This window comes from Euleptes europaea, chromosome 19 (assembly GCF_029931775.1).
Source record: "Euleptes europaea isolate rEulEur1 chromosome 19, rEulEur1.hap1, whole genome shotgun sequence".
NCBI lineage: Eukaryota > Metazoa > Chordata > Lepidosauria > Squamata > Sphaerodactylidae > Euleptes > Euleptes europaea.
The window spans coordinates 33,472,807-33,484,233 of record NC_079330.1 but is presented as its reverse complement, the minus strand read 5'-3'; positions in this window follow the sequence as shown (position 1 = coordinate 33,484,233).

Below are 11,427 nucleotides of genomic sequence, written 5' to 3'. Positions count from 1 at the left end.
TGGCCAAGGAGCCCCAGCTCCTTGGCTTCCACCTCGGCAAGGGATTGAGGCAGTGACGGCACGAAGGAGGGCGACTGGGCAGGACGGGGCTCAGGCTGCAACCCAGCAGGATCCCCAGCGGGGAAGGGTCGGCCTCGCCGCCATTACAGAACTTGGTCTTCATGGCAGAGGAGTGGGCGAGAAGCAGGAGGAGACGACGGCGGTTGAGGGGAGAGCTGTGCGCGCACCACCGGAGCTCTGCAGAGGGTCTGAGGCGTGCGCGGCGCCTTCGGGGCTCTTATACCATAATGTGGCGACAACCCCCCCAGAAAACACTTCGGGGGTCGTGACCCACAGGTTGGGAACCCCTGCTCTAGACTCTGTCTGTGTTTTGTAAGAATGTTTTGTTCATATAAACATATAATCAAGTAAAAACATTTTTAAATTTAATTCCATTGCTTCTGCCTTGTTTTGTAGTCACGGTACGGACCCTGGTAGACACAGGTTAGATCCTGCGGTTATGCCCATTGCTGGTTGTTAATTTGCTAATTCCTCATTTTAATATTCATAACCAAGCAATTTGGCTAACAGACCATAATTTAAAATCTCCAATTAGGACTGCCAATAAATAAAAAATTGATTAATCAAATGCAGTCCTAAATAAATTTTCTTCAACCATCTCCTGAAGATCAAAAGCAAACAGGCCAGACACACCTCCCTGGGGAGGTTGTTCCATAATCGTGGGGCTGCCACCGAAAAGACCCTCTCTTGTGTACCCACCAAACAAGCTTCGTTGAATGGTGAGAAAGGAGGAAAGTCCTCTCTGAAAACCCCACCTGATCCACAGTACCATAACCTCCAGAATGGACTGCTGCAATGTGCTCTATGTTCGGTTTCCTTTGAAGACTTGCTAGAAGCTTCATTTGGTACAAAATGTGGCAGTGAAACTCATGTCTTGGATCTGCTACATTTGCTTTTGAGCCAAATTCAAAGTGCTGGTTGTTATTTTAAAAGCCCTTCACAGCTCACAACTCTGAAACAGGATACTAGATTCTTGGCAACTCTGGGGATGGATCTTTCTGGAAATTCACATAGCTCTTAACTTCTCACCATCCAGGGCAGGTGTGTGTGTGGGGTGGTGGTGGTGAGGGACCAAGAAGCATGAAAGTCTTTGAAAAGACAGATTTGCATCTTTTAGTTTTAAGAATTATCAACTAGATGATATCTACAGATGATAGGCAAGGCACGGCATCTGGGCTGCTGGTTGACTTGGACGGAGGGGTAGTTGAGAAGTACCTGGCTGCATTGGATGAGTACAAGTCCCTTGGGCCAGACATGTGGCAGCACCTGAGAGCTGCCAATGTGGCAGCACCTGAGAGTGCTCAAAGAACTCTCTAGAGAGCTTGCAGAGCCTTTGTCCATCATCTTCCAGACCTCTTGGAGAACAGGAGATGTGCCACAAGACTTGAGGAGGGCGAACATTACCCCAGTTTTAAAAAAAGGAAGGAGGGATTGACCCAGGAAACTACAGGCCAGTCAGTTTGACCTCTGTCCCAGGGAAGATACTGGAGCAAATATTAAAGAGATCAATCTGTGGGCATCTGAAAGACAACTCAGTGATCTGGGAAAATCAACATGGATTTGTCCCAAACAGGTCCTGCCAGAACAACCTTGTTTCCTTCTTTGATCGAGTGACGAGCTTACTGGATTGAGGGAATGTGGTCGATGTTGTTTACCTAGTTTTCAGTAAGGGTTTTGACAGGGTTCCCCATGATGTTCTGATGGGGTGCATCAACAGAGGCATAACGTCCAAATCGCAAGATGTCATAGTTCCGCTGTACACTACATTGGTCAGACTGCACCTGGAGTATTGTGTGCAGTTCTGGAGGCCTCACTTCAAAAAAGATGTGGACAGAATTGAGCAGGTGCAGAGGAAAGCGACAAGGATGATCGTGGGCCTGGAGACCAAGCCCTATCAGGAAAGGCTGAGGGAGTTGGGAAAGTTCAGCCTGGAGAAGAGGAGGTTCAGGGGGGATATGATTGCTCTCTTTAAGTATTTGAAGGGCTGTCATTAGAGGAGGGCAGGGAGCTGTTCCTGTTGGCAGCAGAGGATAGGACATGAGATAATGGGTTTAAATTGCAGGCGAAGAGGTACTGGCTGGATATTAGGAAAAGGTTTTTTACAGTAAGAGTTGTTTGGCAGTGGAATCAGCTGCCTAGGGAGGTGGTGAGCTCCCTCTCACTGGCAGTCTTTAAGCAGAGGCTGGACAATCACTTGTCAGGGATGCCCTGGGCTGATCCTGCATTGAGCAACAAGTCCCAAGTTTGCATCTCCCGTTAAAAGGATCAGGAAAAAGGTGATATATATATATTTAACGTCACACGTTATCAGTTCATTTTCAATAAAGTATACTTTAATAACCTGTGAGACTCCAACGGGAGTCTGAAAGGAAAATCCCTCCTGTAGGATGAGTAATTCCAAGCGGTTTTGTCGGATTGATTTACGCAGGAATATATTGATGTAATGTTGCCATAAAACATCCAAATGTAACCGAAAGTTACAGGCAAGTTGCCTGTAACTTTCGGTTACATTTGGATGTTAAATATATTGTTTCCTCCAGGATAACGGACTTTATAAGACACCCACTCGGGACTTATTATTAGGAGACTTATCGGACCACCGATATGCAGTTATGGATATGTGAAGCTAACACTCCTAACTGTAATTGTTTATTTGGTTATTTATATAATTTTGATATGAATTATATCTGTGAAGTACTATTGATTTATATTGTGGTGTATAATTTGTATTTGTAATACTTAATAAGGTGCATATTGATTTTTGAATAGTAATATTTGTATAATTATGAGCAAGTGTGCTGTTATTTAGGATTGAATACCTGGAAGTTGGCAACCTTCCCCTCCCTCCATGTGACAAATACAGGGCATGAGGGAATGATGGCACCTAGGAAGACTCTTCAAGGTGAGATTCGAACTTGGCACTTCCTGGTTCACAGTATCCAAGCTGCCATATTAGTGACGAGCTGAGATCTATGATGTGGCAGATGTCTTAAGGGCAGGCTGTGGTTGAGCTGCCCGGACATTATGCCGGTGTAGAACAAGGGCATGGAGTCTATCGCTGCCGAAAATTCCTCGGGATGCTTTGGAATTTCGGCTCATGATCCAACTGGCCATTATGTCCATCAGTGGGGCGGTTTCCTCCCGAGGTGCTATAACTGGAAGCTGACTCATTCCCTTACTCAGGCTGTGAGGCCAAAACCATGTCTCCACATGTGCAGAAATCCGACTGGCTTCTCTCCTGTGTTATCTTCTTCCCTGTGCTCTCTCTTTCTCCCCCCACCCCGACATCTCCTTGGTTATTGAAACCGTTTTCTTTTCCTTGGCTGTCTTGTCTGCCACCCTCAGTGCATCTATTCTCCACAAGAGGTGAACTCACCAGGCCTGGGTCTTCGCTGGGGAGGCAGCGGCTGCACCAGGTTTCTGAATGTGAGGCAGATGCAACGCACACAATCTAGGAAGTAGCCCTTTCAAGCTAACCCAAATCTGCTACAAAAATTAAGAAATCAAGGCTTACTGGCCTGTTAAAGATGTCAAAAAGGGCAAGAGTCCAGTAGCACCTTAAAGACTAACAAAAATATTTTCTGGTAGGGTATGAGCTTTCGTGAGCTCACTTCTTCAGATACAGCTAGAATGTGAATCCATCGGTCTTTAAGTAGAGGAACAGTATGTAAATGTGAATAGCAGGCTTGATGGGATTAGGTGTGATATGCAGAAGAGTCTGTGATGTCCAGGGGAGAGATGGGTGTGGAGAAATCATCATTGGTAATGGGCCATGAATGCAAGGTCTTTATTCAGCCCAGGTAAATGCATTGACTTTAGTTTGAATATCAACTGTAATTCAGCAGTTTCTCTTTCCAATCTCCCTTTAAAATTCCTTTGTAAGAGAACTGCTACTCTTAAATCTGCAACAGAATGTCCTGGACTAACACGGCTACCCACTGTTAAAGATGGTCAGTTATTGTGGAGAACATTTCATCATGTGCCCTCAGCTGGCAGATATAGATAATGGGCATAAGGAGCAAAAACTGGTCAATTCTGGGGTTCAAAATACAAGAGGTCCAATTCATATTGTTAAGTAGCACTCAGGTTTTTTGCACAGCAGCAGTCATTGGTGACAGCACAATCTTCCTCGACTCGCACAAGCAAAACCCACCAGTTGTGAAGCACAGCAAGGTTGGAATGTGCCTAGGCAGCCCAGCCACCAGGCGGTTTAGAAACCCAGGCAAGAACATTCTGAATTGATTTGTTTCACACATCCCTCAGTGGGCCCAAGATTCTTGGCAGGAAGCGGCGAAGGGAACATAGTGGCCGGAAATAGTTCAGGTTGATGGCTACAAAGAGTACCAGTCCTGTGGAACTCCTTGCCTGTGGAAGTTCAGTCAGCTGTTCCTTCTTGGCTTTCTGGAGATTACTCAAGATGCTCCTAATTTTGTATGGCAATTGAAGAGGCTGGGTACGCAATTTAAGGAAAACACCCACTCTTTTCTGTTGCTTGGAGCTCTGTGCTCCTGCTAATGCAGTAATGTAACTTTTTTTATTATTATTTTTTGCAGGAGAACACGTACTTTTATTGCTCACCTTTTATACACTGGCACACCTTCAGCCATTTTCTTTCACAGCTTGACAATGCTTGTGTACTCACACACACACACACAAACAGGCAAGGCCCACTGATGTGTTTTTTAGTAAAGTTTAACAAACCTGGTTGAAGGCATTTTGCTGTAAAGAAAATGCCAACATGAAGTCATCCTGCATTTGCTGATCAGTGGTATTCACTCGTGCATAAAACAAATGTCAGATTGCCATTACTGCTAGCTAATTTCAAGTAAAAAAATAAGGCGGGTTGGGAGACCAACTGGTTGGGAGACCAACTGGTTTTTGATGGATGGATGAAAGTCAGTTTGAATTACACTGAACCATGGGGGCCACATATACTATCTGTTCACATCTTAGCTTAGATGGATATGCATGGTATGGCAGTGGTTGGGGTCTCCGGAGTTGACAATGAGATAGTATTTTTGATCAATGGAAGATAACAAGTTATCAGCAATAGAGCTCATATTTCATACGGAAAAACATAACTGAAGTAGGCTGCAGTTCTGTGCATGTTGCAAATGCCTAAGTCCAACTGTGGGTTGAGGCGGGGATTTAGGTGATGATCTGGAACGGAGAAATGAAACTTAAAATTCTTGGTGTCTTAAATCAAAGCTTTAGGCCCTGTTAAGGTGGCTGGCAGTACCAGGCCTGAAAGGATGATCTCACTAGCACTTGATTTATAATGGCTGCTAGTTTATGCTAACTCAGTGCTCACACAGGAGTGTATAAGAACCAAAGAATAATACTTGACCCCTTATACATGGGGTATTGCCATTATATATATGTGTGCAGAATATGGTATTGTGCTAGAGGCTAACCCTTATACCCCGGGCTTAGCATCTTTATAAGTGTGAATATGCGGACTGAATATAAAAGCATATATTTCCAATACTAATGAAGATTATAGGCATTACAATGGCTGCCTTGGAGGGTGGGCTGTATGGCATTGTGCCCCACGGAGGTCGCTTCCCTCCCCAAACCCTGCCCTCCCCAGGCTCCACTCCCCAAATCTCCAGGTATTCCCCAACCCTGAGCTGGCAACCCTAAGTATAACAGTAAAGGATATGGGGGCTCTAAGCATAACAGCTCTATAATATTAATCTGACTCAAATATTACGTGTATGTGTGTGGTAGAGAGGTCCGTGAAGAAAGCGTAGTCGATCAACAGATTTTCTAGCTGTCTGCAGGTCTTATTTATTTCTTTGTTTGTTTATTTATTTATTTGACTTATAACCCGCTCTCCCCAGCAAGCTGGCTCAGGGCGGGTAACATCATTTAAAAATACAACAACCAATATAAATATCCATGATAAAACCAACAACATTCTAAAACCTAACATGATGGCCCATCAAGTCTAAAACTGTAGGGACCATATAGGTGGCAACCCTTCGCTTGTGTTGTTCCCGCTCAAGGGGGAGAAGGGGGGGAGGCCAGTAAGATGGTATAGATAATATAAGCTGATATAGGCAGCTGTCCTCAATTGTAGGCCTGGTGGAAAAACTGTCTTGCAGGCCCTGCGGAAGACTTTCAGATCCCGCAGGGCCCTGATGTTACGAGGCAGAGCATTCCACCAGGCCGGAGGACAGCCGCACACTCTTAGGGCCAGGGACCACCAGCAAATTTTCATCGCACGATCTTAGTGTCCTTCGGGGGGTATACCAGGAGAGGCGGTCCCGAAAATACGAGGGTCCCAGACCGTGTAAGGCTTTAAAGGTCAAAACCAGCACATTGAACCTGATCTGATACTCCAGTTGGGGCCAGTGCAGATGGTAAAGCACTGGCTTTATATGCTCTCTAGGCGAGGCTCCTTTCAGGAGCCTCACCGCCGCATTCTGAACCAGCTGGAGCCGTTGGGTCAATCTCAAAGGCAGCCCTATGTAGAGCGAGTTACAGTAATCCAGCCTCAAGGTGACCGTCGCATTTATCACCGTGGCTAGGTCGGGGCAGTAGAGATGTTGCGTACAGGCAGGGACCAGGCTTGGCCTCTGAACCCACTCCCAGCAATGGAGGGTACTGGGGGGAGCAGAGCCTGTCGCGGTTTACTCTTCCCGGTAGTGCGGACGGACTGAGTGCGTAACCAAGGCAGCACTCTAAACGAGGAACAAGGTCACTCACCAGCAGGAGTTCCTTTTCTTCAAGGTCTAGGCTAGGGCCTCCCAGATTCTGCAGGGATGCTGGGGGACAGGAGCTGGAAGCTGGCACCTAAGCAGGAAAATACTGTGTACAGAGATCTCGGCACGAGCAGCAGAGCCTGTAGTAATCAGCAATGTTGTTCCCACACTGAATTACTTGGCAGCCCAAGTTTTATGGCTCTTCCTCAGCACTCCCTTCCAGGGCCAGCTGTTCTGCATCACTCGCTGGTGTCAGTTCTTCGATGCCACTCCTGTAAACTGAGCCGAACCTTTGATCTTTTCCAACTAACTGGCCTGGTGCGTACAGCAGTGTCGGGGATGGGTAATTCCTATCGCCTCCACCATAGTTTCTCAGGATGGGATGCAGGTTGGAAGGGACCCAAGCATGTCCAGATCTTCGGTTCCTTCCCTTGTAATATCTGCTCCCACCGCCATATCTATCTTTTATATGGCTATTAATAATAATCTCTTTAGTTCGTCTTTATCCTGCCATTCTTCCTAGGAGTGTAGGGCAGTGTATATGGTTCTCCTTTCCTCATTTTTTCTCCACAGCTACCCTGTGAGGTAGGTAGGTAGGTAGGTAGGCATGCCAGCCTCCAGGTGGGACCTGGGGATTCCCTGGAATTAAGCTCATCTCCAGACTGCAGAGATCAGTTCCCCTGGAGAAAATGGATTCTTTGGAGGTTGTACTCTATGGCATTGTGCCCCATTGAGGTCCATGTCCTCCCCAGGCTCCATTCCCAAATCTCCAGGAGTTTCCCAACCTGGATGTAGCAACCCTACCTGCCTCATCCTCTTCTGGTGACCGGGGGGTGGGGGACATGGCAACACTAGAGGTAGGAGAGAGTGTATGTTTGGCCCAAGATCATCCCGTGAGCTTCATAGTGGTGTGGGGATTTTAACCCAGGCTTCCCAGTTCCTTGTTCAACATGCGATCCACTCTCTCCTAATCATATTTAGCCTGTATAAACATGCTTTAGACAGCGGAAAGTGCTCTAACTTGTTTCAAAGCCGTCTCGAGCAGAGTAGCTATGAGCGTTTGTGACACCCACATCCGTCACAACGTCCGCTTGTGACAGTCACAGTGTCGGCTCTGCCTTCCCTGGATCAAAGCAAGGCCTCCTCTAAGATGTGGAAACTGGGAAGGAATCGGGTGACTCGTTACCACATGCAATCGGGCTCTTGTGCGAATTGCCAGCTCTGAGCCGGGGACGCCGGCACGGCATCCCTGTGGAACGTTGCTGAACCAGTTTGGTGGCATACAGCAAGTTGAGGTGTTGCGTTGGGTATCACTTTAACAGCGCTGGCTGATGTTCTTCTAGAAAGCCAACACACTTTTTCATGAGAAGCCAGAGTCATAGCTTGCTGGGCAGGTGGGGGTTTGCAAACTAAGCCACGCGCCGCGCTGCACAGAGAACCAAGGCTTTTTAACAATGAAAGGCTGAGATTACTCAGACAAAGAATGATGTGCCCATTAACAAATTCACAAGCTCACCGAAGAACCTGGCTCTGAGGAACTGAGCTGACTTAATCGGTGTTACTAGAGGTTATAGCAGCACCGCTTACAGATGGTCATGCAGTTATTTTCTTTTGCTATCTTAAAAACCACCCTGTTCTGAGTTTTCAAGTGCGTGGCACACAGAAGAGAGCAGAGTGCCTCTGTCCTTCACTACACTCCTCCAGCAAAGGGTGTTCATTTAAAGGCATATTCTCAGTCAGGAGCTGTGCATGTCTTTGTGTGCAGCTACATCTGGATTGGGTCCACGTATACATGAGTACTCATGAACACACAAAGCTGCTTCCTACTGAGTCAGACCTTTAGTCTATCAAGGTATTGTCTACTCTGACTGGCAGCTGTTCTCCAGGGTCTCAGGACAAGGTCTTTAACATTACCTACTACGTTCTTTTTTAACTGGAGATGCTGAGGATTGAACCTGGGATGTTCAGCATGCTCTGCCACTGAGCCATGGCCCTCACCGGCTCCGGGTTGCGGGTTTAGGGCAGGGATCAATAACTGGCAGCTTACATACCAGAGACCTGCTCAAGGGTGGCTCACAAAGTGAAACAACACAATAAACTCATTAAAACAGCAGCATCAAAATAATCAGTAAGAAGCCATAAAAAGCCAAGGTATAAAATCAGCAAAAAAAGGGAAAAAATTGCCTAAAGTTATATTTGTAAACCTGTTTGCAGAAGCTAATCCCTTATTTAAAAGCCAAGGTAAAAATAAATGTATTGGCCAGGCACCTAAAAGAGTGCAAGGTAGGTGCCACTGGAGGGTTACTGGGATGGCATTCCAAAGGTAAGGTGCCACCACTGAAAAAAGCCCTCTCGCTGTTCCCCATTCACCTTCTCTCTGCAGAGAGCACATCTTATGAAGAGGGTCTTAATTGACCAGCTGGACAATCCAAGAGTGCGCAGTCTGTCTTTCAGTTGCTAAATTGCTCCTTTGGGGGTTGGTTCCCCCCTCCCGCTCGTTTAGGGCTCTATGATTGCAGTTTTAGATGTGTTTTTTCCTGCGGTTTTTGAATTGATTTCTGTTAACATTGGCTTTTGGATATTAGACGTGCTTTTTACATTATGAGTATGTTGTAAACTGCCTTGGGGCACATTTTGGTGGTGAGGGTGGCGCAGGAATGTTTCAAAGAAACATTACGGTAAATCTGCTCTGTCCCAAGAGTGGATACCTGCCCACCCCCAGTTGCCAACCACTGTGGCAAAGAACAATGTAAATGACAAACAGATGCTCTGGAATAGAATCACAAGCCATGTTGGGGGTGGAACCGGCAGCTTTAGCTTTCCTCTTCTTGGCCCTGCTGCCTTCTGGCAAAACTAGTTGTTGACCAGGGATTTAGGATTGGGTGTGATGCCAGCAAGAAGGGGGGGGGCGAGAGAATGTGTTTATCTTTGACTTCAAATCCTCCATGCTGTCTTATGCTGAGGTTTTTCCACTTCAGAGCTATTAAAAGTGACTACCTGAAAGCCCTGTGGTGGACGTAACACAGGGCTTGTTTTCTAAATGATGGGCATTGTATACTTACCAGGATTGTGATTCCCCCCCACCCTTCTGCAATTTGCCCAGCGGTTGTTCTTCATTTCATGTCTACCCAAAGTCTCTATTTAAGTCAAGTGAAAGACTAGGGGATCCAAACGTGGGGTACAATATAATTAGGGTTGCCAACCTCCAGGTACTGCCAACAGTACAACAGTGGATGTACAAAATTTCCACAGCTCATTTGAATTCCATCGGGTAAGTATCAAATAAGTCCTTTGAAATAACTATCTTAGTCTTTTCTCAAAACAGATGCTGCAAGATGAACAGTCAAGGAGAATACGATCGTTTCGGAGCACAAAGGCTCAGTTCTTCACCAGTTCAAAAGATGCAATGCATGCAATCATATATCAACATCCATGATACCAGGTTTCAAAGAATAACCTTTTCCAGAATAAAGTGCGTAATACTTCCCCAGAGGGGTAAGATGCTGAGTTCCTTCCACTCCTGGTAAGGACTCAAGAAAAGACTAAGATAGTTATTTCAAAGGACTTATTTGATACTTACCTGATGGAATTCAAATGAGCTGTGGAAATTTTGTACATCCACTGTTGTACTGAATGTATGTGGTGTTGGTGGTTTCATTACCACATACTGTAAAGTGTATATGTAGCTATAATATATTGGCATTGTTAGCAGCATTGCTCCTGTACTGGTTTTCTCATCCTCCTGATAATAGTACAGAGGTGTCTTTTTTCTCCTTAACCTCCAGGTACTAGCTGGAGATCTCCTGCTATTACAACTGATCTCCAGCTGATGGAGATCACTTCACCTGGAGAAAATGGCTGCTTTGCCAATTGGACTCTATGGCATTGAAGTCCCTCCCCTCCCCAAACCCCGCCCCCCTTAGGCTCCGCCCCCAAAACCTCCCGCTGGTGGTGAAGAGGGACCTGGCAACCCTAAATGGAATGATAATATGACACAATTAAAACACAGTTGCCCAGGGAAAGACATTGCCTTCTGTCAGAGTGCTTTGTGGCCTTTTGACTTAATTCACTGTTCTGTACCAACATATCCTGGGGGGGGGTTTCGTCAGCTGATTATTTATTTACTTCATTTATACCCGGCCTGGATTACTCTGGTTTAAGGTGGAAGTGAAGCAGCAGGAATACAGCCAACCAGAGTGACTAATAGGTAGGGCTGCCAGGTCCCTCTTCGCCATCATGTGTGTCATGTGTGGCCCAGCCCTCCTGGGACTTCGCAATGGGCATTTGGTAGATACTCCAAGAGGTAATAGAGCTGTGAGCCTGAATTAGCCAGGATCATACCTGCCAGTATTTCACAAATGAAAATAAGACATGCATGTGACACTCCTATTCTCGTACTTTATTGCCACCTCTAGTATATATTGCTTGAAGGTGCTTTGTGGCCTGGTTGCACAATGTGCAAATTTATTCTGCAGTAGCTCTTCCCCCGCTGGCTTAAAAGCCAAAAAGACAAGGGTTCTTTTGGGCAGATACATTAGGGAAGAAATGTAACTGTCCCATGCTATCAAACGTTCAAAATAAACCTCTGCCATTGCAGTGTGCATTGCCATGACTGTGCATGTGCGCATGTGTTGATTTACGTGTGCATAAATAATAAAAT